This window comes from Rhinolophus sinicus, chromosome 8 (assembly GCF_057876585.1).
Source record: "Rhinolophus sinicus isolate RSI-liver-muscle chromosome 8, RSI-T2T, whole genome shotgun sequence".
Lineage (NCBI taxonomy): Eukaryota > Metazoa > Chordata > Mammalia > Chiroptera > Rhinolophidae > Rhinolophus > Rhinolophus sinicus.
Window position 1 is genome coordinate 35,402,326 of NC_142508.1, and position 27,205 is coordinate 35,429,530.

A 27,205-nucleotide genomic window follows, 5' to 3' on the forward strand; every position below is an offset into this window, starting at 1 on the left:
ATAAAAAGAACACCATATGAAGGACATGCAAAGAACACCTTGTGAAGACCAAGGATGGGGTTGGTTGATACACCTACATGCCACGGTACCTCACCTCAATGACTGCCAGAAGCTATTAGGTTGGTGCAAAAGTAACTGCGGTGTAAAAGGTTAAAAAAAAAAAAAAAAAAATTTGCAAAAACCGCAACTACTTTTGCACCAACCTAATAGAAGAGGCTACTTTCAGAGAGAACAGGGCCCTGCCCACGCCTTGATTTCACCAGACTTCTAGCTTCCAGAACCATGAGTCAATAATTGTTATTTTAAGCCACCCAATGTGTGGTACTTTGTGATGGCAACCCTAGGAAACAAATACACTCACCAAATGCACAATGAAATATGTAAAATTAGTTACCAGATACTGAAGAGTATTTTCAACATATAATGATTAGAAAGGCATTGAGACTGCATCTGAATCTGATACGATATATTTAAAAGGAAAAAAGTAATTTGGAAATTAAAAAGAAAAATGTAATAAATGTGGGACCAAATTTAAATAAAATTTGAGAATACAGGAATGGAATAAAGTTGCTCCCTATATGAAAAGCACACTGATCAGTGGGGCTTTGGGGCTGTAAACACACCACGACTAGCCAGCCCTGTTATGGGATGAGCCTTGGGATGGAAGAAACAGGAGGTTCCACAGGACAGGAGTCTGTCACCTCGCCCAGGAATCCGGGGGATGACTCCTCGAGGTAGTAACCGCGAAGTGGGGGCCAGGAGAGAGGCATGTCTCGGCTTGGAGAACGCGATGAGGGCGGGGAGGTGTCTCAGGACCGGGTGAGATCTGCAGAATTCCAGGACCAGGGAGGGGATTTGGCAACACGCACTGCCCGCAAGGGGTGGGCACCCGCGACGGAGGTGGGAGAAGGGCAAGAATCCACGTACAGAGTGAGGCTTTTACACGGCGTAGGGGTGGATGAGGACGGTCAGTGAAGGGTTTTAAGCAAGGAAACGAGGCAGGTGGCGCCCACACGGCCAGAATGCAGAGAGGGAGCAGGGATCGACCTCGGAGCGATTGTAATACGTAATGCACGTGGATTCCTGAATTCGGAAGGTCTCCTAACGACACTGGGACTCACCACGGGAAGGATGGGCGTATTTTAACGTCCGTAGCGACTCCCAAAACCCGAGCTGTGGAGGTCTACGGACTGGGAGGCCGCCAAACCCATGTTTGAACCAGAAAGACAAAATCTCCCTAAAGTAAACTTGACCTCCGCTTCTCCGGATCAAACTCCGGGTCTGCCGGAAACTGTGCAAACGCCGATGCTGGAAGGTGCAGGGGGCGGGGCCCGGGCGGGGCCTTGGCCAACGAGTGGTGGAGGCCTGGGCTGTCCTGGCTGGAGAGGGAGCACAGGAACTGCGGGTTAAGGTTACGTAAAGAGGGGGTCTGAAAAGGGGCGGGTCTACCCTCCGCCCCGCCCCCAGGGCGTTTCTGGTTCGGCCGAACAGAATTTGACCTGGGTTCATAAGCGTTTGAATTTCTTTCCCTTAATGGAGTTACTTCCTGCTTATTTGAAGTAAATGTTTCAAACAATGTAAGATAAAAGTTTAGGGTGCTGTGGACCAATTGTATTTGGAAGGTGAGATCTTGTCCTTTTAATAAACTGAAAAAGTTTTAAATCAAAGACAGTTTTTGCTGGTGGGTGGAGACACTGTGAGTGGAGCGGGGGCGCTGGCACCACAGTGGGGATTGAGGTAGTAGAGCAATTGTTGGTGACTGTCCAAACCTGTAGATAACTTTCATAAAAAGTTGAGCGAAACAGAGGAGGCGCCTGGAAGCAAGACTTCAATAGACTGAGCAAAATGTTTTGGAGAATGGTAGTTTGCAGCTTCTTTTATGCAGGAATTGAGGGAACAGGAGGAAGATTATGTGAAGGGGAGAGAAAGCAAGGTGGGGATGGGATTCCAAGATAGGTAACAAGATTACGTGCTGTCTTGAGGGTGGTTACAGTTTATTTCAAAGGTGTGTTAACCTAGATGCACAGAAACAATGGATAGGGCTTGTTTAAGGCAAAGATAAACCTTTTCTACTAAAGAAGTTACAGGCCTGGGGCTTGACTACCCACGACCAGCCCAGTTAGGGATTTATGATCAGATCATCCTGTGAGGTTATTTTCCGTAGAACCCCTTTTTCTTCCACACAGTGGTTTGGTCTGGGAATATTTATGGCTGTGACAATTAGAACAGATTATTTAATTAATCAAGGACTGGAGTTGTCTGTATAGGGGATAGAAACTGGAAGATGAAATGCAAAAATCTGCTGGTGAGGAATGTGCAATTTTATAACGACTTCGTCAGTACTTAATTCCTGTTTCTGTTCTCCACTCACTCAGAGTAGTAACCCTGGGGTCACGTCCAGGGTCTTTCATGGACCAAGGAAGGACCTGGGTATGTGGGTGGAGGGTATCTGATAATTGAGGTCACCAATCCATTACTTTAAAATATCAATTAAAAATTAAAAAAAATAGATATTAATGTTTTAATTCCTCTTTATCTTCAGTTTGTTGATCTATTACACACTGGAGGTGATCTATAAATCCATATATTTTAAAAATAAAGTTGGATGGCATCTACTTTTTTCAGTTAGCTGAAATTTTCTTTTGCCCTACTGTAATCTCATATTTGATGGATGTTCTAGAGGTGCATTGAAGCGGAATAAAGAACATTTCTTGGTTTCATTTGTGTTTACTAACTTAGGTATACTATATCTGCAGTATGGACCTCACTGTAGGATTGATTACATGAGGACCTTCCAACAGGTAAGAGTTTTAAGGTAATTTCTAGTTCAACAACTGTTTGTACTCACTATTGTCATGGAGTGGAATTAACCCCTGGTCATTCGCAAAAGGTGAAAGCATTCACACAAGACTCTACAAAGTGGGAGAGTGAAGAAAGGTTTTATTAAAGTTGAGGCAGAGAGAGAATGCCCATGGCAATGTCCAAAGATGACGCTGCCATTGATTGTAAGGAAACACCAGCAGGGTAGGGTGTCGCTGGGGTAGAGTCCAGAGTCTGAGAGTAAACAGCTGCAGTTAGCTTTTTCTTACATAGGAAAGAGGGAGTCGGTCAGGCAGGTTTGAGGGCTGACATCCTTCCTGGGGTCTGGTCTGCTTGAAGATGAAATCTCCAGATTCTGGACTCGGACTCGGCCATCGAGGTCTGGGACTTTAATGTGTCACCAGTAAAAACTGCAAGAGGTTGTAAATTAGATTCCAGCATCCGGTGTCTGGGCACTTGAGGATTAAGAAATTGCTCTCTTCCAGGTTAGGATGTTGTTAATTAATGAGGCATAGGTGGCCTTGAGAAAGGGAACACACAGAGTTCTTCAGTTTTATCAGTGAGGGGAGAAACAAAGAGCAAACAGATGAATATCAGGATGAATCAAACTGCAAACAAACTAGGTTTAATCATAGGTGGCTAGACAGCGAACTATGCAGTGAGTTAAACTGCAAACTGGCTAAGTCTATTAACTGTGCTATTGATTTACTGAGTTTCACCCTTACAACTATATGCCCAATCAGAATGAGAATTCGCCTAATTTCCTAGCTCGCAGAAACAATAGGTCTTTCCCCATTTTAACAAAGAAAAACGATTTTTCATCTGTCCTCCAGTCTTAAAATGTTGCTTTAATTGCTAAGTTACTAAAAGAGGGACATTGATCTCAGTAAAGCTACTTTTTTTTTTTTTTTTAAGATTTTTATTGGGGAAGGGGAACAGGACTTTTATTGGGGAACAGTGTGCTCTTCCAGGACTTTTTTCCAAGTCAAGTTGTTGTCCTTTCAGTCTTAGTTGTGGAGGGTTGCAGCTCAGCTCCAGGTCCAGTTGCCTTTGCTAGTTGCAGGGGGGCGCTGCCCACCATCCCTTGGGGGAGTCGAACCGGCAGCCTTCGGAGTTAGGAGCATGGAGCTCTAACCGCCTGAGCCACTGGGCCAGCCCAGTAAAGCTACTTTTATTGAAGGCGTTTAAATCCATATCCATTTCATTCAGGAGTATAGTTATAATCCAAATACAGTTTTCATGTTTAATATTTATTTCTCAACATACATGGTATATTAGATTGCTTTTATCACTTGTGCATTAGAAATTAATGTTAACTTAATGATAATTTAAAAACTCATTGTTTATCAAAATTTTAAGAAGAAATAGCTTTAAACACATATTTTTTATAGAGAACTATCATAAGGTATTAAATAAAAGTATTGTGATGGGAGAAAAAATTAATATGAGTATATAATTCTTTGGGGGAGAAAATTATTCCACAATTTCCAGAGGGAAAAATGTACCATATTCATCAACCCTAGGATGCCAGAATTCCACTGAAAAGGAAACCAAGGTATTTCTCACTTGCTTCAAAGTCTTTCACAAGTTTTCCTGACAATCTAGTGAGATATTGGCACGTTAGATGATGAGACAGGCAGAGTTAACAGGAGTGAGCATGTGAATTAGCAGGAACGAGCTTAAAAATTAACCACTTGTTTTTGAATTCCCTGTCTAGCACTGTACCTATAAGCTGACAAGCACCTTCCATCCATCATAGATGGGAACAGAACAGTTCCCAGGGGAGGCCAACTGCAATGGCAACCCCCTGCCAGGGGTAAACACCCATCGTAGATGGGAACAGAATGGTTTCTAGAAGAAGCTCCCTGCAAGCTGGTGAGCACCCTGCATCCATCATGGGTGGTTGCCAGAGGAGGCCAATTGTAATGGCAACCCCCGGAAGCTGACAATCACCCTACATCCTGCACAGAAAAATATAAAGCCCCAACTAAACAGAAACCTGCTGCAGCTGTCTAGTCTACACTCTACTCCGGCAACTTCTCTGCTGGTGCTTCTGTCTGACTTCTGCTCCGTTGTCTGGGCACAGCTGCCTGTTCTAGACACTGCCATGGGCATCCTCGCTGCCCGACTTTCTCTTACTTACAACAAACTTTTTCTTGTTTTCCTACTTTTATGAGTCCCATGAATTCTCCCATGTTCTGTGAACAACCAGGGGTATCAAAAAAGCCCCAATCCATTAAATGTCTTTAAAATAATTAATTCTACTCAATTAAAAGAAAGCATATAATTTCCTGGTCTATTTCAGTAGCTGCTGCTCCTTTTTTTTTTTTTTTTTAGATTTTATTGGGGAAGGGGAACAGGAATTTATTGGGGAACAGTGTGTACTTCTGGGACTTTTCTCAAGTCGAGTTGTTGTCCTTTCAATCTTTAGTTGTGGAGGGCGCTTCAATCTTTAGTTGTGGAGGGCGCAGCTCAGCTCCCGGTCCAGTTGCCGTTGTTAGTTGCCATTGTTAGTTGTGGGGGGGGTCGCAGCCCACCATCCCTTGGAGGGAGTTGAGGAGTTGAACTGGCAATGTTGTGATTGAGAGCCTGAGCGCCAACCAACTGAGCCATCTGGCCACCCAGGAGCTGGGCGGCAGCTCATTGACTTCATTCTAGTTGCAGAGGGCACAGCTCGCTGGCCCACGTGGGAATCGAACCGGCAACCCCGTTGCCCAGAGCTCGTGCTCTAAACAACTGAGCCACCCGTCCACCCCAGGAGCTTCTTAATGAATCTCTTCCTTTATAAGCTTCACTTCACTTGGCAATCATAGAGAAGTCGTTTACAAACATAGATTTCATATTGTCACTTTCCTGCTTAATTCCCCATGGTCTCTGATTGCTCTCAGTTTGAAATCCAGATGTGTTACCAAAGCTGCTTACTATAATCTGGTCCATGGCAACCTCACTTTTCTTCCCATACCAATTTCATTCCATGCACACACACTCCTGGCATACACGGCATATTTCTCTTCTTCCAACACATCTTGTCTCTCCTCGTCCAGGGGTTTTGCATAGCTCTGTCCTGTGTTTTAAATGACCAGCTCCTTCCTCTAGCCATGGCTGACTTCTGCGCATTCCTCTTGTTTCAGTTCAGTATTGTCTCCTAGCAGAGACTGTAAAGGACACATTTATGCATCCCTTTGGGTCCCCTCAGGAGAATTACCTTCTGATCATTCTTGTGAAAATTTGTAGGTTTTTCATTTTTATCATATCCAACTGTAGCCTCCACCCCTTGCCTAAGGTAACCAAAAATCTGACATTTCTCTCTCTCTCTCTCTGTCTCTCTCCCCCTTAGATTCCACCCATAAAAGAGATCATACAGTATTTGTTTTTTCTCTGTCTAACTTATTTCACTTAGCATAATGCCCTCAAGGTCCACCCATGTTGTTGCAAATTGGGATATTTAAAAAATTCCCTTTAGATTTCCTCTTTGACCCAGTGGTTAATCAAGAGTATGTTATTTCGTTTTTGTGTACTTGTGAATTTCCCGGTTTCCTTGCTGTTACTGATTTCTAGTTTCATTCCATTGTGGTTCCACTAAATTGTCACCAAGTGTAACGTTTTAAATTATATACTTGTTTTGAGTTAAAATTTCAAATACGTGTAAAGTAGCTGAGGAAGAAGTAACATATTTCCTTCAGTTCCTTATCTCACAATGCCAATCTTTCTATTAATAGAAACAATCATTCATACTGGTCCTGCCTGTATCTTTCCAATTCTTTTAGAAATATGCATATAGATACCTAGTTAAATTTATGCATTTTATATTGCTTGGGTATTTTATGTATAATCTGTGGCTTCCTTTCAACACTTAACCCATATATTCTGGAGATGTTTTCATCTTAATTAATATATCTTTAGTACAAACTTTAAAACCCCCCATGTAAGCATTCTGCTATTCACAATATATAGATTATTTTACAAGAATGCTGCAGTGACTGTCTTCAGAAAGTCAACCTTTTAAAGTACTTCTTTACCTGGGTTGGAGGATGTGACTTGTAGCTGCACTGTCAAAGGGGATCGCATTTGAAATCATGACAGAGACTGGCTAACATCCTCCTCAAAGCTCTACCAGAAAGAGGCTGCAGCAAGATTACACTATATCCCCACCTGAAACAAATAACAGCAGCAACAACAACAACAACAACAAAAAAAAAAACCAAAAAAAAGATTACACTATCCTCTGGGCCTGGGTATGGATAATGCAAGGGACCAGATGGGGTAAACATGGGGGGACTGGGAAGGAGAGTGGGGAGTTTTTTCCTTTTGGCTCCTCACCCTACTTCTGTGTTTTCTTCCCCTCCTTGTATCTCCCAGCACCCAGACAGTGTTCCAGGCAGTGGCTCTTCATTCTCCCCAAGCACGCACCAGGTTGAATCCCTCAGTCTGGGGCACTTTTATCTTCTCCTGCACCCAGCGCTCCCTCATCCCTGCACTACAGAGGGTAGGATGGTGACCTAGAATGGACATTTGTGTCCAACAGAGATATAAAAGTTTGAGTTTTACCCTTCCAAAAAGAATCCAGGAATATTCTTTAATGCTGTTGAAGTAAGAGTGTGGACAGAGGGAGGAATCGGGACAGAGAGAGAGCAATTCTGCACTAGCAAATGAGGCACTAGCAAGACACATTTCCCTTCAGTATCTAGCAGCCTCTCAGCTGCTGTCAGCTCAACCAAATGATGATATAATGTTTTCCAATTACGTGAGGCTCTATATCAATTTAGAGACACCTTGACCCTTTTTCCTCCTGCTTGGAAGAGAATGAACAGCAAGCAAAGCACATTCAGGTTGCTTGTTTCAATCCTGTTTCTCACCCATCAGCCTCATTCCCAGGTAGGACAGTGGAGGGTCCTGATTCCTCCTTTCCCACCAGCATCCCATCATCATCAAAACTGGGAAGAAGAATGTAGAGACTTAAAATTTACACTATTTACAAGCCAGCAAGTTAGCATGACTAGTTGCATGGATCCCTGCAGAACACATGAGATTCCTGGATAGAACACAAAAGACTTAATTCTTTATGGCACGATAGGCAGCAAGCACTTCATGTTTGCAACTATGCCCCTTGCTCTTCCCAAATCCTGCAGTTGGGGTGATGCAAAGAGGCCCAGGTGTGTGCTGTACAGTGTAGATTTGCACCACAGATGACGATCCTCAAACTAAGGAAACCCCAGTATTTTAAAATGGGTTACAAGAGCATACTGTAAATTGGTAAATCCAATCCTAAATTATGCAGTATTATATTGAACATAAACAGACTACTCCCGTTAAAGTTGAACATATTTTACTATATACAATTTGGATATTTTTTCAAAAGGTATAGCTAAAACATAAGGATTGGAATAGAAAAATAAAAACACATTCCATATCATTTTAACTAACTAAGTAGAATGCGTACATATATGTACCAGGGGTGCCAAAGAAAATGTATGCAAGTGGACACTTTGGTCAATGTTGCTCAAGCAGTAGTTCGCCGTAATCAGAAGTGTCTGGATGCTGATGGTAACCACTGTGAGCACCTCTTGTAATTGCAGAAATCAAACGTGACTTGTATTCATCTTTTGTTACCGGTATATATTGAGTATTACAATTTTAATAGTTTTTTTCTTTCCTTAAAACGTGTATACATTTTTTGGCACCGTGTGTGTGTGTGTGTGTGTATAGAAACTAAAAATGTTTTTGCACAACATTCAGTATATAGTAGGTTAAACCAATTCTTCTGTTTTTTTTTTCCATTTTTGAATTTTTAATACTTTGCATCAGCTTTACAATGTAAATACAGACAAAGTTATATTAAAATACTTCCTAGAATTGAGGAAATATCCATTTTACTGCTTTAGAAAATCACAGGCCAGAAACTTTACATGAATAAGTTGAATTCATGACTTTCCCCTCCAAATGGCTATTCTCCCACTGTTTCAAAGTCAATGGAAGGCTCCAGCAAAACCTTATTCCTTTGCCTGAGAGACATGCGCATGTACCCTCAAACATTTCTTTGCAACATGTTCAATTGGCATCTTCACATAATAGACAAAAATCTTCCTTCTACAGATCCCCGAATCTGTGCAGTTTTGTCCCAGACAGCATGTATTTTTTCATAGTCAACACTTATTTGATAATTTTTAAAAATCAGCAAAAACATCCTTTTGTGTTCTCTTTTATCACACTGTTGGTCAACCTGGTCATTTCTACATGAAAATGTTTTTAAATATACTCATCTCCCTCATAGCATTGTATTTCATATTATAATCTCTCTAAATATGTAATGTACAAAACTTGTGTTTGGCCCTCGATGACTGCTTTTTGAAACTGAATCTACCCTATAGCTAAATTCCATGCTATTTACTAATCTATGGGAACTTTTTTCTTTCTTCAGTTTCTCAAATGACCACCTGAAATGGTATTCTTCTTACATGTGGGTTTTCTTACAATCCACTGAAGGTTAAAGCCTGGGACAATTAATTATGTCAGATTGAAAGCTACACATACGACTTTCCTGTAATCTGCAGATTGTTTTAGGAAAAACTGTTTAAAAGTGCATAGACTATGAATTTCTCCACTGCAAATATTAATGAGACTCCAGTTACATAAGAATTAACATGGTAATTTTATCATATTTCATTTACAATTGATTCTGTCTGGTTTACTACTCTCTTATAACTGTTTTAGAATTGTACTTAAACTTTGAGAAGATTAATGAATAAACAACTAGGCATTGTGAATATACTTACATTTTACATTTTTCTGATAATTGTAGGGGATGTTGTACTCCTTATCCAGGCAAAGCAGGACCTGGGCAATCTAGAGTCATCATGGCTCACGAGAATGTAGGGGCTGACTGCTGGGAAACATACAACAATCAGTGTAGCGATGTTCACCAGCCACAAACTGGGTCTGTTAAAAACAGCCAAGCAAACGTGAAAGATGGAGGAGAGGGTGTAAAAAGACACAAAGGTGCTCACCAGGGCACCAGGGCCCTGGGTGCCTCTGGTCTCAGGAGAGGGTCTGGGGGACAGACTGTTGCTATGTATGTATTGGACCTGCTGCTGGTGCCTGTACAGGATGGAAACCATGGAGGCACTAGCCCAGATCATGAGCCCCAAACAGAAAACATCATGCAGTAATACCAATGCTACATACAGTGACTGTGACTTTGGATAGAATAACAGTAGCCACAATCTCTTTTCTTTGTGATTTGTTTGTTGTTCCATTTGCCAGTCACATACACAGGAACTATAGTATTTAGCGTCACGTACAGAATCCAGCAGAGGAAGGTGGAGGTACCCATATACGTGGCAGCTTTCCTTTTAAGGTGTGCCTACCTGGAATTCCTGAGGCTGATGGTGAGGGCCTGGAAGACACTCAGGAGGCAGGTCGTGCCCACGGACACATCCCTGCTCATACTGTGAACATAGAAAATAGTTTGCATTCAATATCACTGAGGAAATATTTCAACCCAAAAGCTGCCACTGTTTCGGGTACTCCTTTAGACAGAACGATTAAGGTGTTGGCGACAGTCATGTGTTTGTGAATCAGATCTGCAGACCTCAACCTACATTTTGTGAAATGAAGGAAGAGATAATGGTAAAGAAGAGAGAAATTCCCTAGAGTTCCAACTATTGTCTGTAATAAAAAGGTGATTCCTAGCGCCAAGTTTCTGGTTGCCATCCTCTCAGTTCTCAGGGGCTGATATTGTCTTCAGAGCCGGAGATTCCTGTGTGGGAACATGAGGTGAAAGATGGAAAGAAATCAAGATTCTCTATGGGCATTAGTTCCCACTTAGAAATAATTACTTAAATTATTTCTTTTATTAATCATTTCCTCAGAGTTGAATATATAACCTTTAAAGCATACTGAGCGAATACGAGTCACAGTTATGAAGGCTGAACATGTAATAAATCCTTTATTCTTCCTAATGCCATGAGATGAGCAGCACTGTTGTTCTCTCTGAAAATATAAAGAGCATTTAGATAGATAAAGGTTAATGATTTGTCTAAATTCAATTCTTTATAAAGGGCAAAGTGGGCACTTGAACCTGGCTGGGCTGGTAAAAAGACAATGTCTTTAAAATACTCCGCCCAGCTAGTTAGCTGTGTTCTTCCAAAAAAAAAAAAAAAAAAAAAGTGCAGACGAATGTTTAGTCTTGATTGGTTGTATTTTATTTTGTAATTTCTAATGTTTCCATTAATGTGTAAAGATTTATTGCATAAACCAATACCAAATTGTGACGAAAGATTTAAATATTTAATAAAATGTATATACACTGATTGTCATATAAATTTATAGGGATCTGCTCCATAACAAGTTGTATTTAAAGAACAAATTGATACTTGTCACAGGAACCACTGAACACAATGTTAGTTCTAAACCATGGGGCATGAAATACCAAGATGTGATGAAATAGTAAAGAGTGGAGAATAAATATTACCAAATCTAAATCATATGGTTATCTATACCAGTGCCTTACTTAAATAAAAATGTGAACAATAAGGCAAGATTTGTGAAAGAAGTTAAGATACGAAGGTCTGACAATTAAGTTCGTTAACTTGTTGGAACGATGTTGCTAACTTTTTTGATAGCAGAGGGATTATTCACTTCGAATTTGTACCAACTGGACAAACAGTTAACCAAGTTGACTATTTGAAAGTGCTGAAAAGGCTGTGTGAAAAAGTTGGACGACTTGAACTTTTCACCAACAATTCATGGCTCTTGCATCACGACAAAGCACCAGCTCACACGGCACTGCCTGTGAGGGAGATTTTAGCCAGTAAACAACTGTATTGGAACACCCTCCCTACTCATCTGATCTGGCCCCCAATGACTTCTTTCTTTACCCAAAGATAAAGGAAATATTGAAAGGAAGACATTTTGATGATATTGAAGACATTCAGTAATATGATGGTGACAGCTCTGATGACCATTCCAGAAGAAGAGTTCCAAAATTGCTTTGAAGGGTGGACTAGGCACTGGCATCGGTGTGTAGCTTCCCAAGGGGAGTACTTCGAAGGTGACTGTAGTGATATTCAGCCATGAGATATGTAGCACTTTTTCTAGGAAGAATTTGCCAAGTTAATTGTCATACCTCGTATGATCCAGGAGTTCCACTCTGGGTATATATCCAAAGGAAATGAAATCACTATCTCAAAGAGAGAGCTCCATCCCCATGTTTATTGCAATTATTCACAATACCAAGATAGGGAAACAACCTAAGTGTCCTCCAACAGATGAATGAATAAAGAAAATGTGGTATATATACATACAATGGAATATTATTCAGCCATAAAAGAGCAGGAAATCCTGTCCTTTGTGACAACATGGAGGAACCTGGAGGAACCTAGGCTCAGTGAAATAAACTAGACAGTGAGAAATAAATACTGTATGCTCTCCCTTATATATGGAATCTAAAATAGTTAAACTCACAGAAGCAGAGAGTATAATAGTGGTTGACAGGGTAGGAAGATGTTTTTCATGGGGTACAAACATTCATTTATGGGATGAATAAGTCTGGGGATCTAGTGGACAGCATGGTGACTATAGTTGACAATGCTGTATTATAATCTGAAATGTGCTAAGAGAATAGCTCTTCAATCAGCTCATCATACATAAATACTAACTATGATGGATTTAATTGGTAATCATTTGACAATGTATACTGTATCAAATAATCTTAAATACACCTTAAATATATACAAGTTTGATTTGTCAATATTTCTTCAATAAAGTTGGAAAAAATCAGCCAAAACATTTTTTGTGTTCTCCCCTTTCCATTCCAGTTTAATCTGACCATTTCTACATGAAATATGCTTATCTCCCTCTATGTAATCATATTTGAAATGACTACCATCTTTGTCAGGACGTAAGGTATAAATTTCATTACTTGGGCCCAAATGCAACTACTATATGAAACTTAACTTTCATTCCAGCATCACCACATATTACTTCATTATTCCCTGGGAACATATTTTCTTCAGTTTCTTCAATGATCATCTCACATGCTATGTCTTCTTCTTTTCTTTTCTTTTTTTTTTTTAATTAAATTTATTGGGGTGACAATTGTTAGTAAAATTACATAGATTTCAGGTGTACAATTCTGTATTACATCATCTATAAATCCCATTGTGTGTTCATCACCCAGAGTCACTTCTTCCATCACCATATATTTGATCCCCCTTACCCTCACCTCCACCCCCACCCCCCTTATCTTTTTTTTTTTTTTTAAAGGACCATTTTTTTTTTTTTTAAAGATTTTATTGGGGAAGGGGAACAGGACTTTATTGGGGAACAATGTGTACTTCCAGGCCTTTTTTCCAAGTCAAGTTGTTGTCCTTTCAATCTTAGTTGTGGAGGGTGCCGTTCAGCTCCAAGTTGTTGTCCTTTCAGTCTTAGTTGTGGAGGGCGCAGCTTAGCTCCAGGTCCAGTTGCCGTTTCTAGTTGCAGGGTCACAGCCCACCATCCCTTGTGGGAGTCAAACCGGCAACCTTGTGGTTGAGAGCACGCGCTCCAACCAACTGAGCCATCCTGGAGCTCAGCGGCAGCTCAGCTCAAGGTGCTGTGTTCAATTTTAGTTGCAGGGGGCGGAGCCCACCATCCCTTGCGGGACTCGGGGAATTGAACTGGCAACCTTGTGGTTGAGAGCCCACTGGCCCGGCAGCCTTTGGAGTTAGGAGCATGGAGCTCTAACCGCCTGAGCCACCGGGCCGGCCCCCATGCTATGTCTTTTTTATGGAACTTTTCTAGAAACTCCATGTTCAGTTATTTTCTAATTAAATTGTTAGGTCAGATTGAACATCACACACTCAAAGACATTCCTATAATCTCCTGATTGTTCCAGGACCTACTACTGACAGGGGACATGGCCTTCTGGGCTCTACCTATGTCTTGAAGAATGTTAGTGCCTCAAGTCTGACATGATTTAAATCTTTTTGTTTATAGTGGTATTTCCAAAAATATAGTAAGAAAATAAAATACATCAAGGCAGAATAGAAATTTGAAAGTAGTGAATCTGGCATTTATTCATGTAAAACATAGGGATAAATAGCTAAAAATTTGTTTCCATCCACAAATATTGAGTAATCCATTATTTTCTGAGTTCCAAAGCCTCTTCTGACATATCACTGTATATTTTATATGAATATTTAGCGGACATATATTTCACATCATTAACTTCTATGTTTATTATTGCACAATCTTAGTTACTATTTCATTAAAATAGAGGGTGGTACCTAGAGGGGTACATTTCTCACAGTGTAATATTTCTTAGATTCATTTGTCTTCATAATTTTTGTCTCTGTGCTCTTTTCTGTTAATTTTTCAATTGCATTTGAGTGTTCTAAAAACCTGTTGAGATTTTGATTGGAATTAATTGAATTATACATTAATTTTGGGAGAATTGAATTTTTATGGTTTTTCCAACTATAGTCATATGTCACTCTCCATTTATTTGAATACTCTATCATGTCAACCAACAATATAATTATCTTTGTAAAGCTTTGAAGAACTTTTCCTGGATTTAGTCTGCAGAACTATTTAATATGGGCTGGTAATGTCAATAATCTTTCTTATAAATTATATTTTTGCTAATATGAATTATCTCAAATCCTGAAAGGCCTCTAGTATAGGCATTAAGATGTTCTCTCCATCACTTACCGCACCCAAAAGAGGGGTTTGGAATGGATGATGCAAGACTGGCAAAGTTTAACAAAATTTGAGTCTATGAGCTTAGGTTTTTTTTTGTTGTTGTTTCTTTGTTTTGAGATCATATAGTATGTCTTCCTCTGACTCACTTATCTCACTTTTCATAATGCCCTCAAGGTCATTCCATGTTGTTGCAAATGACAGATTTTTTGTGTGTATGGCTGAATTATATTCCATTATAAATAAAGCAAATGCGGTGTGCATATTTTCTTTATTCATTTATGTATTGATGGCTGCTTAGGTTGCTTCCATGTCTTGTTTATTGTGAATAATGCTTCAGTGAGCAGGGGAGTGCAGATATCTTTTTGATTTAATATATTTGTTTTCTTCAGATAAATACCCAGATGTGGAATTGTTGGATCAAATGGTAGTTCTGTATTTAATTTTTAGAGGGAACTCCATACTACTGTTTTCCATGTGTTTTTTTTTTCTAACTTGACAGAACAGAATCTTTACCCTACTCAGGTGTGTGCTGACTTGCATATTTATTTGCATATTAATGTCCTAATGCTGCTCATGGGAAGTAGCATCCCCACTATTGTCACAAACAACACTGAGAAACACAATATTACCTGTGTTACTCATTTAAAATTACATTGAAGCTCTCCCAAGGCAATTTAAAGTGGCAGAAGAATTGGAAACAATGATGGAAGACCCAGTTTGGAGATGATATTATTATTATATATCTAGGAACACAAAGGAATTGAAAGAAAAAAACTCATTAAAAATGATTCATTAAACTAATACAATATAACATTGACACACACACAAAAATAATAGTCTTCCTCTGTACAACTAACAGTCATTTATGAAGTGCACTGGAAGACGGTATATGATGAAAAAAATGAAGTAAATAAAAAATGTGACAATGTCTAGGCAATGTGAAATTGCGCACATAACTTCAATGAATTCTAATGTGAAATATTGGCATCATGTTCTTCCTTTTACTTGAACATCTGAAAATCCTGCTCAGGAAATTGTGTCTCATTTTTGTCTCTGCTCATGACTTAAATGGTGGTGCAGCTCAATAGTCTGAATATAAGAAAATACGGGGGGTTTTTTTGTTTGTTTTTTGTAAAATGACTTCTTATGGAAGTTGTTAGAGAATGCAGTGAGACACATGTGCTTGGCTGCCGGTCCCACATGTCAGACCCTAGATTTCCCTGGTTCCTTTGTTGCAATAACTGTCTTCAAAAAAGCCCACTTTTACAAGTGTCTGCCTGTAGGAATCGTGGAGAAAGAGCCTGCCTCAAACATTCCAAAGGTCCCTTTGGAGAAGCTAACTAGGAACTTGTAATTGTTTTGTTGATTTCTTTTTTTGTAATTAGCAACTGAAAGTAGATTTCAGAAACATTCTCCCTCGCCAGCCTGTACTCTGATGGCTGCTATAGCTGAAATGACAAATGCAGTCCTGAAGGGGTTGGTGAGTGATATCACAGAATCACTCACCAATTGTCAGGTTCAGCTGACTCCTTCCCTCATTTGCGTTGGCTGCTGTGACCTTCACATGAGCACCAACCATCCTGTCAGCAGGAATCAGTTGGGTGTTTTCTGTTTCAACTTGAGAGGCACAATCTGTAATGAAAGTGGGGCTGTCAGAAGTCTGGATAAATCTGTTGGAAAAACTGATGCTTCTGGGGTTGAACTTAGTCCAATGTCAAAGCCACGCAAGAGTGAGGAATAATTCCTGAGGCATGAGCCGGGCTAGTAAAGGCAGATGAGGTCCTACACCTCACACCAATCACGACTCCTAATTTAATTTACTGTAATTGACAAAGTCATTTTGGTGTTTAAGTAATAATGAAAACTGATCTTTAAGGTGCTTAGGAACTGAAATTCTTTCTGAGATCAATCTGCTTATTCTGTCTGCTTTACAGAATCATAAACTAAATTTCAGGATTACTAGATTTGTGCTTGTAACACATTCATGCTTGTAATAAAGAACAGGATGAATCTATAAGGACCATATAATACTGTGCAGAATCAGTGTATTCGAATCACAATTGCTGGAATAGAAATGTTTTCTCTAACTGGTGTCAGTAATTGTGTTTCTACTGAAACACCTGTGGTCTGCTGATAATTATATAAAGTTAGGGAAACAGCAGTGAAGGAAAAGATAACTTTATAACTATCAATTTCAGACAGTAGCTGTCAGGAATGCATATTTTGTGATACTGTATTTGGTTTAAAAACATTCTTATATCAAATAAAAAACTCTACTGTTGCAGTTCATAAAATATGCAAGATTTCATGCCCTAGAGATTCCATTTTGTTCATATGTCTCATATTTTAGTATCTTTCAAAATCTGTGCATCATTGCTCATAATTTTACTAAGTTGGGTATTAATAAATATATAAGTAGATGATCTGAAAATAATTAGTTTCTACTCTACACTATTTTATCACACAATATTGTTTTATGTCCTATAGAGTACAGCATGAATTTTTCAATAATTCCTGTAATAGGTGCCACTGTATTTTTTTTTTTTTCCTGGCATAAAAGCAAAGAAATCTTTCTTTTGCTCTCCTCATATCAACGCATTCTTCTGTTCATTTAATCCAACTTGTTATGCGGCAGGTTCCTGTAGCATTAAATTCCTATCAGTGCATCAACATTTATTAAAATTTATAAATCTTCATTCATAATGGCTTTTGGCCTATAGAAAATCTATGCACATAAATGGAAACTTGTTATAATCAAAATTATAAAATCACGACCAACCTAAAACCAAACAACAAAGGAAGAACGACACTAAATATGCATCTGGATTATCTGAAGAGTGCGGCCAGCCGGCTGTTTAGTGTAGCTTGGTGGTTCAGTGCACTGTTTTGTTACCAGCCAGGCATTTTCAAGTCCTCACTCTGCCCCTCACCAGCATATGGATTTAGACAAATCAGTTATCCTCTGTTTGCCTAAATTCCCCTTATCTTTATAGTTAAAGTAATAATAGTGTGTGTCTCATAGTTTTGTGAAGAACAAAGAAGTTACCACATGTATGCTCCTTGTAGCAATGATCCATACATCGTAAGATTTCTCTGAAGCTTATATAGTCAATTCTTCAACATCTCTTAATAAAAGACAAAAAAATTAAATCGAACCTAGAAATAAGTCAGACAGAACAGTGAATGGGGATATTGGAATTCAGTTGACCCTCCTGCATGCCTCTTATTCCCACGCAGGATCCAATGACTTTGAACACAAGTGTCAGTCACTGAGAACAGGATGGTCACCAGGGATCTGGCACTAGGAATGATCTTCTTATCACAGACTGTATTTGGACTCCTGGGGAACGTCTCTCTTTTTCACCATTATCTCTCCCTTAACATCGCTGGGTGCAGGGAAAGTGCACAGATTTGATTCTCACGCACATGATAGTAGTGAACTTTTTGGTTTTTCTTTCTAAAGGAGTCCCCCGGACAATGATAACTTTTGGATTAAGACATTTCCCCAATGACTTTGGATACACACTTATTTTCTATGTTCAGAGAGTGGCCAGAGGTGCGTCCATTGGCACCACCTGCCTCCTGAGTGTCTTCCAGGCCATCACCATCACCCCTGGAACTCCGGGTGGGCAGAGCTGAAAGTGAGAGCCTGCAAGTACATTGGCCCCTCCACCGTCCTGTGCTGGGTCCTGAACATACTGATAAATACCATTTTCCCTCTTTGTGGGATGGGAAGGTGGATCAATACAAACATCACAAGGAAAAAAGTCTATGGATACTGTTCTGTTCATCATGACAGAATCACTGACACATTGTATGCAGTGATGCTGTCGTCCCCTGATGTTTTATGTTTCGCGCTCATGCTCAGTGGCTCCATGGTCTTTGTCCTGCACAGGCACCAGCAGAGGGTCCAACACATTCACAGGACCCACATCTCGTCCTGGTCCTCCCCTGAGTCCAGAGCCACCAAAACCATTCTTCTCCTGGTGAGCACTTTCGTATCGTTTTACACCATCTCCTCCATCTTTCAAGTTTGTTCGGTTCTTTTTAATAATCCCAGTTGGTTGATGGTGAACATGTCTGAAGTATTTGCTGTTTGTTTCCCAGTGCTCTGCCCCTTTGTTCTCGTTACTGTGACTCCAGTGTCTCCAGGCTCTGCTTTGCCTGGATAAGGAATAAAAAAAACACCCTAATCTTGTCAGAAGCATGGATATTGCATGTTTTTTCACAATATTCAGTTGTTAATTCACTCATTCCTCAGATTTATAAAATTGTAAGCACAATTATGTGAGTCACATTACAAGTGGTGGCATGTGCACACATTATATGCATTTGTATACATATAAATGTGTGTATATACCCACACACATAGAAGGGTAGATGATAGATAGATAGATAGATGATAGATAGATGGAGCTCTAGATATAGATATGTATGTATACACACAATTAGATTATCTTTCTTAACCCCTAAGCAATAATGCTGGAAAAGTATACATTAATAGAGGTAAACATAATACTAATTATGACAAACTATTTTAAACTTCACATTTATTTTATCTGGTAATTACATGGCCTTCTTGGTTAATTGTTGAAAAGGACAAGGAATGTATCTTTCACTTTTCTACTTTAACTTTTATGTTTTAGCCATGTTTCTTGAAAAAAAAAAATCCAATTGAATATAGTCAAACAATGTTAGCCTTTAACAGGAGCAATTAATATATGTGTTTAAAATAATGATATATTTGGGATTGAAGTTATCGATTTACTGTGTTCTTCATGACACCTGTTCTATTTTCTTATTCTTTCTGTCTTCTGTGTTAACTTTTTAAATTATTGCACATTTTGCCTGTTTTTGGAGGTTGTATTTTCAGTATCTCTTTAACCGAGGCATTGCAGCATACTTAAAAAAAAAAAATCACAATGTGAAGTTATTTAATATTTTTACCTTCTACCTTGACAATATAAGACAATAATGACATTAACCTATTCATACCCTCCAAAATTTCTCTTTACTTGCAGATATGTATTTAAAAAATTAATATGTACGCACAGGTCAATGACATTTCACAAACTGAACACACCTATATGCAGTTCCTATGCCAAACAATGGAACATTGTCAGCCTGTGGCAGCTCCTACTCACTGTCCTTAATGGTGACCACTATTGTGACATCTAACATCTGAATCTCTTTACCTATTTTGTACTGTATATGAATGGAATCATATAGCACGAATTCTTTTGTATTTTGATTTTAACTTCCATATTTTGTTTTTGATGTTATTGCTATTTTGCATGTTATTGGTGATTCATTTGCACTGGTGACAGAATTTCATTGTGAGTGATTTTCTGTTTGGCACTCTAGGAATAGTGCCTATATCTGAATTCTAGGATGTGTTTTGATGAGATGTGTAGAAATTTCCCTTTGATGTATATGTGACAATGATATTGTTGTGTCATAGGGTTACAGGCAGACCTCAGACATATTGCAGGTGGGTTCCAGACCACAGCAATAAAATGAATATTGCAATAAGGTGAGTCACACCAAACTTTTTGGTTTCCAAGTGCCTATAAAAGTTATGTTTATGCTATATTGTAGTCTGTTACGTGTGCAATAGAATTATGTCTAAAAATACAATATATATACCTTAGTTAAAAACCATTTTACTGCTAAAACATGCTCACCATCGTCTGAGCCTTCAGTAAGTCCTAATCTTTTTGCTGGGGGAGGGTCTGGCCTCAGTGTTGATGGCTGCTGACTGGTCAGGGCGGTGGTTACTGAAGGTTGGGGTGGCTGTGGCAGTATCTTAAAACAAGGCAAAATGAAATTTGCCACATCGGTTGACTCTTTTTTTCATGACCGATTTCTCTGTAGCATGCGATGCTGTTTGATAGCATTTTACCCAGAGTAGAACTTTCAAACTTGGAGTCAGTTCTCTCAAACGCTGCCACAGCTTTATCAGCTAAGTTTATGTAATAGTTTAAATCCTCTGTTGTCATTTCAATGATCTTCACAGCATCTTCACCAGGAGTAGTTTCCATCACAAGAAACCACTTTCTGGTAGAAGAGGAATGGTAAAGGGGCTCAAATATAAGGTGACGGAAGGAGATTTGACTTGGGGTGGTGAACACATAATGCAATATACAGATGATGTATTGTAGAGTTGTACACTTGAAAACTATACAATTTTATTAAACAATGTCACCCCAATAAATTAAAAAAATAAAGAAATCACTTTCTTTGCTCACCCATAAGACAAGGGCACCAATAGACTTGCATGACACAGAGTTGCCACAAACCTTCATTTGTAAAAAACGCAATATCTGCAGAGTGTATTAAAGTGAAACACAACAAAATGGGGTATGCTTGTATATCTGTCCATCTTTAGGAGATATTGCCAACAGTTTTCCAACAGTTTGCCAACATAATGTGTGCATGAATTTTACACCCCACTGCAGTTGATGAGGTTCTTAGTTTATTTGCATCCTTGTCAACAAAACGTTTTCTGTCATTTTCATTTTAGCTTTCTGGTTATTGTGCGATAGTACCCTGTGGTGACTTTATTTGGATTTTCTTGATGAGTAAGAAATTTGAACATCTTTTCACACATTTATAAGCCATTGAGTAAACCCCCATTTTTTTTTTTTTTTTAAAGATTTTTATTGGGGAAGAGAAACAAGACTTTATTGGGGAATAGTGTGTACTTCCAGGACTTTTTTCCAAGTCAAGTTGTTGTCCTTTCAATCTTAGTTGTGGAGGGCGCAGCTCAGCTCCAGGTCCAGTCGCCGCCGCCAGTTGAAGGGGGCGCAGCCCACCATCCCCTGCGGGACTCGAGGAGTTGAACTGGCAACCTTGTGGTTCAGAGCCCACTGGCCCATGTGGGAATTGAACTGGCAGCCTTCGGAGTTAGGAGCATGGAGCTCCAACCGCATGAGCCACCAGGCTGGCCCCAGGTGTTTTGTACTTTTGAAGAAATCTTTTCCTATTCTAAGATAATAAGGATAGTGTCTTCACCTCCATTGGCTCACTCTTACTCGGGATGCTAAGCTACCTGTCAGAGGTGTTAGGACAAAGATTCTCTATGGTTTGAGAGATTTCTCGGGGTTTATTTTCAAAAGTTATTCCAGGAAGAAAGTGAGCATATTTTTATCATGCCTTTGGTTGAAAATCGAGTGGAAATAGTCTAAACACACAAAAATGGAAATGGAATAATTCTCGTGAGGAAAGACTGAAGACTTTGAGTAATACCATAATACATATTGGATAGCTCACAAAGTAGTTTATGACCCATAATAGAAATAAAGTAGTTTTTTTGACCTATAAAAAAAATAAAGCCATTCTAACTGGTGTGAGGTGGTTTTTATTTTCATTTCTCTGATGATTAGTGATACACAATGGAATACTATTCTGCCATAAGAAAAGATGAAATGGTGTCATTTGCAACAACATGGTGGATCTTGAGATTATTATGCTAAGCTAAACAAGTCAGACAGAAAAAGTCGAGAACCATATAACTTCACTGATATGTGGTATGCAAAACTGAAAACAACAAAAGAACAAGACAAACAAATGAAGAAACAAAAACTCATAAACACAGACAATAGTTTAGTGGTTATCAGAGGGTAAGGGGGGAGGGGACTGGTAGATGAGGGTAAACGGGATCAAATATATGGTGATGGAAGAACTGACTGGGTGGTGAACACACAATGTGATATATAGATGATGTATTTCAGAATTGTACACCTGAAACCTATGTAATTTTACTAACCATTGTCACCCTAATAAACTTTAATTTAAAAAAAATAAAGCTGGAGATAATAAAACATTTAGAGATAATCAGAGGTTTTTTTTGTTTGTTTGTTTTTTTAAAAAGGCAATGTATGCATAACAGTGTTTCCACAGAACATAATGTGGGAAGGATGTACGTATGTGTCCACACCAAGATGTTAAGATGTTAAGAGTGGTTTTCTATAAGATGTGGTATGATAGCATGTTCTTTTCTTTCTTTTTGTCACGCAGCTGCCTTCCCGTCTGTCCCCTCGTGCCTACCCCTAAAAAGAAAGAAGAGTCTGTGAGACTAATCCTTTCAGGGACTTTGCTTCACCTTTGTGCTTACACCTTATGTCTCCTTGTTTGGCCCGAAAGGATGGCTGGTCAGCCAATGATGGGTAAGACTCCTCAAGAGAGGAACAACCTAAGACAGGCACAGTCACGTGGGGAACTCACAGGGTTGATAGAGGTGGGCATAGACCCCCACTTCCCCCGTCGAAGGAGAGCTTCTGCCTCTGTGGCTGTATTCCTTCCCACAGCCTGCTTTGGAAGTGATTCTAGATGTGATAACGTCAGTTCTCCATCTCAGCAAGTTTCAGCATAAAGGTTTTGTCCCCTGGGGAGGTACAAACCACAATTACTAATACATCATGGGACTTTCGACAGGCAAGGGTGATTGGTTTGAACCAGCTTTCTGGTATCGTGTATGGGACTCACAGACTGTGGAGAAAACAATGCTACTTCCTTGTATGTGCATCAATAAAAGCCACAAGGAGGCCCGATGTGGGGCTCTCAGTCCTTTGAGGCTGTGAGACCCTTGGCCCCTGTTTCAAAACTTTCTTGATTTCTATTTCCTTCTTAACCCTTCGCCGCCCCTTCTCATTCTACTGCCCATGTTGCGCTGGATGCAACACTTTCTTTCCTTTTTTTTTTTTTTTTAAAGATTTTATTGGGGAAGGGGAACAGGACTTTATTGGAGAACAGTGTGTACTTCCAGGACTTTTCCAAGTCAAGTTGTTGTCCTTTCAGTCTTAGTTGTGGAGGGCGCAGCTCAGCTCCAGGTCCAGTCGCCGCTGCCAGTTGAAGGGGGCGCAGCCCACCATCCCCTGCGGGACTCGAGGAGTTGAACTGGCAACCTTGTGGTTCAGAGCCCACTGGCCCATGTGGGAATCAAAACAGCAGGCTTCAGCATTAGGAGCACGGAGCTCCAACCACCTGAGCCACCGGGCCGGCCCCAGGTTCTTTTCTTCATTGACTTACTTATATTTTCTCATCTTGTGAAAATGCATAATTGAAGGGGAATATTTAAAAGTTAAACATGACTATGTGTCAAATATTCTGACAACATTTACTCTTTTAAATATTACTTCAAAATGCAGTGTGTTATACTCCATACATCTTTGCGAATGAAGAATCGAGTAATAAATATTTTCCTTTGATACCTGTGTTCCAAAATTTCCACCTATGCGATATTTAGAAATGTTTGTTCTAAAGGGTTAGATGAATTTTCTTTTGTGAGCTTTGCTATTAATCTATGCCTATTCCATTCTTATATTAATTTCATATCTGCATAAAAGTTTTTACATTATTTCATAAATAGCAGTAGTAAGTAAAAACAGATTTGAAATTTAGACAAATAGAAATAAAATAAAGAGCAAAACCCCCCTTTCTTCTCCCAATCCTTTATCCTTATCTCTTCAAAAGACCCTTAACCACAGTTCCTGGTGGGACATTCCAGAACTTGTTATTCATACACTAATGTAAGTATGTACATCATGGAAAGCACATACTGTAGTGGTAGCAGAAATTCTGGGGACAAATTGGAATCCTCGTGCGGTCACTGCTTATGTAACATTAGGTAAGCGATTATGTTCTGTGTCTCACTTTCCTCATCCGTAAAATGGATATTATAGGAAGAGTACCTACCACAGGGTTATTATAAGGACAAAGTGTGTTACTATTAGTCAAGCATCTAGCATAGTATTTGGAACATGGCAAGCATTGCGTAAATACTGTTTGGATTTTTAAATATCCTTTTTGGTTTGCTTAATAAAAATACTGTTTAATTACTTGCACTGTAGCATGGAAATTTGGAGATGTTTTCACATGAGGACTGACTGAGCTATTTCAGCTTTTTAGTATTGCAATACTTGAATGTACTAAGGTTTCTTGAAGTTGTTCCCTGTCGTTGTATTTTTCGTGTTACTTGAAATTGTAAATTCACCTGGAATAGACATTAATCTACTATGTATCTATCTGTTAATGTGAGTCTAGATGGAGATATTTTAACAATTTGATTGGACAGTAAGTTTAGTATGACAGCATGTATGTCAATATTGATACAAGTACAGAATATATGCCTTATGTTAATATGTAATGGCATGTGATATCCCAAATTGCATAAAAAGGAGAATACTCCTTAAAGACATGAAAATTATTCCATCTGGAGATCAAACTAGTATTGGGCAGGGGTGATTAAATGGGGACTTTTATTTTAACTTAAATATTTTATAATAAAACATGCATGTAATTGTTTTCAATGGAAAATATTACAATATATCCATGAAACTATTACTAATGGTTACCTCTTGGGATGGTTTCTTACAAGGGAATAAAAGTTCTTCCAGACATAAGCAGAGCTTAGTATGGGGACAGCCACAGACATTTATTTCCATCAGTAATGATCAGGTACAAATAAACATCCCCTGCCAGACCCCTCCAGTGTCACTCTCTGTACCTGGCATCCCCAAAGAAGAGAGCAAAAGGAATTGTTGTTCTCCCTAAATCTTACTTGCACCCCTATAATGTATATACAGTTTAAGGGTATTCTCAGGGATATCTTGTATATACAAGATTTCTGTCTGCTGAGCTAAATTTTTTTAAAAAAGAGACAAACAAAAAACTCATAGACACAATAGTTTAGTGCTTACCAGAGGGTAAGAGGGAAGTGGGGTGGTAGGAGAGGGTAAAGGAGGTCAAATATATGGTGACAGAAGAACTGACTCTGGGTGGTGAACACTCAATGCAATATATAGATGATGTATTATAGAAATGTACACTTTAAACCTATATAATTTTACTAACCAATGCCACCCCAATAAATGTAATAAAATTTTTTAAAAAATGAGTAAATTGTGAGTCAACTATAAATGAGGAAGTTTAGTGAATTTGTGATTTTTCACTGTGACTTTTGTCCATCTCCCCATCTCTATTCCACTCACCCTCCTGATTCCATTTCCCTACAATCTCAGACCTTCATCCATCAATCAGGTGAATGAGCTCTGTCCCACATCCTTCATTCGCTGGGTCACCCTCCATCTCCTTGACTGCTACCTGCCCCATTATATCCACCCAACCATTTTGGGCATCCATATTGCCACATCACCTCCAGTCTGTGCCCTTTGGACTTTCATCCCACTAAGAAGTCTATCCCAGCACTCCAAGAATGTCAGTCCCAAACTCCTTGCCTTCCTCCTTGTCCTGTATCCGATCCCCCATTTCAGTGACCCTAGTCTAATTATTGCATCCTTTCTGTTGCCAGCCTTCGAGTGTTTGGTTTGCTCCATCTCCCCCATCCTTTCATCACTCTCCATTACTTCCTGGGTCTATAACTCCAGCCCTTTTTTCTGGGTCCTTTAGCCCACTGATACCTCTTTCCACTGATTGCCTCCCTTGTCTCATACACATTTTATCCACCTGTGTCCATTTCCCCTCCAATCTCCATTTCCTCTTTCACCCTCTCCCTCTGCTGTGGACCACCATCAATCCCTGGGACCTGTACCCCAAGCTGCTGCCCCCTGCTTCCTTAGCCCTGCCTTGATAGAATCTCCAGTGCATTCACCCACCTCTGCCCTTTAACCCCTGCACTTGTTCTCCTTCGTCCCCTTTATGACATTCGCTTTCCAACACCTGGCACCCAGTATGCTTTCACCACCCAGTGTTCTCTTCATTTTTACACCTTGACCCCTTGTGCCCTTAAACTCTGCAATGCATTTTACCCCACTGCACCCCAATACCATGTGTCTTTGTAGCCTCTCACTTTCTCCCCTGTACCCACAATCCCACATGCACCTTGTTCTCTGCAACCCCACTTTATCCACATGCCACATTTGCCCTATGTTCCCTTCTTACTGTGCTCCCTACCACTCACCCACCTGCCTAAACTCTCCACCCTTGCCACTGTGTCCCTTGATTCAAGGGGCAAAGCTAACAGTGGTTTTATAGTCTGGCACATAGTAATCTTTTCCTTGTGGGATGTTTCAGGGTGGGTACCCAGGTTGGAGTCCCTCCAGGTCCCCGGTGCCATGGTGAAGAGCACTGAGCCAGGTATGGAGGTGTAAACTGATACAGCCATTGTTCCCACTTTATATGCCCCTTGAAAAACACAGATGAAGCTGTCATGGTTTCTACCACCCAAGAACATTTGGTTTAGAACAACCAGTTAAATGGTTGAATTCAGGACTCTGGGTGGAAGGAAGGGGTGCTTTAGAGGGGATTTTGACTTCATTTGGACCAGTTCCCTTTCTCTGTTTCATGAGTTCCGATATCGTCCCTGATGGACCATCTATGTATGGAAGAGTTTTTAAAATTATTATGGTATTAATATTCCTTTTACTTTTTAAAGAATAAAATAGCTTCTAATATTATTTTCCCAGGAAATTCTAAGGTTCTACATTAAGTTACTTGTCAGTTTGTACTATGAAACAGACACAAAAGTGTCTTAAATAGATTAAAATTATGTGAACTTTGGGTATTAGTTTCTGTTGGGCAGGCTTTGAAAAGATGGGTATGTGTGGGAGGAACATTAAGACTTTCTCAGAAAATTCAAATACATAGTACAGTATCATTGTCTATAGTTCCCATGCTGTACATTAGGTCTCCAGAACTTACTCATCTTGCATAACTGAAACTTTGAAACTTTTGATCAATGTCTCCC

General features: G+C 39.5%; 1 long non-coding RNA gene across 4 annotated transcripts; it reads left to right on the forward strand.

The window, feature by feature from the left end:
• Positions 1–1,488: 1,488 nt before the first annotated feature.
• Positions 1,489–25,340, forward strand: LOC141567702 (uncharacterized). Of its 4 annotated transcripts, XR_016022200.1 has the most exons (6): positions 1,489–1,622; positions 2,740–2,801; positions 18,395–18,485; positions 19,961–20,032; positions 22,519–22,667; positions 23,299–25,340. It is a non-coding gene; the product is annotated as an uncharacterized LOC141567702 (long non-coding RNA). The 4 variants fall into 4 exon arrangements; XR_016022202.1 differs by lacking the exon at positions 18,395–18,485; XR_016022201.1 differs by lacking the exons at positions 22,519–22,667; positions 23,299–25,340 and adding an exon at positions 21,250–22,508.
• Positions 25,341–27,205: the final 1,865 nt, after the last annotated feature.